This window comes from Trachymyrmex cornetzi, unplaced genomic scaffold (genome assembly GCF_001594075.2).
Source record: "Trachymyrmex cornetzi isolate Tcor2-1 unplaced genomic scaffold, Tcor1.1 scaffold46, whole genome shotgun sequence".
NCBI lineage: Eukaryota > Metazoa > Arthropoda > Insecta > Hymenoptera > Formicidae > Trachymyrmex > Trachymyrmex cornetzi.
Window position 1 is genome coordinate 38561 of NW_017299400.1, and position 245 is coordinate 38805.

The following is a 245-nucleotide window of genomic DNA, read 5'->3' on the forward strand; positions in this document are numbered from 1 at the left end:
AAAAATTGATTGCAAGAGACTATATATTGAAATTATCAGACGAGAATGAAAACAATTACAAAGTTTTCGAGCACTTTACGCGAGGGTGCTCCAGTAAGTTACTATGCGTTATGCATAAACTGGGGCACTGTGATAGTGTGATGACGCTGACAATCTCGCGACATATAGAAGTGCGTGAGTGTTTCAATCATGAGGAGGATGACGCTGGTGGTCATATTGATGAGTTTCGTCATAGGATCATCGGT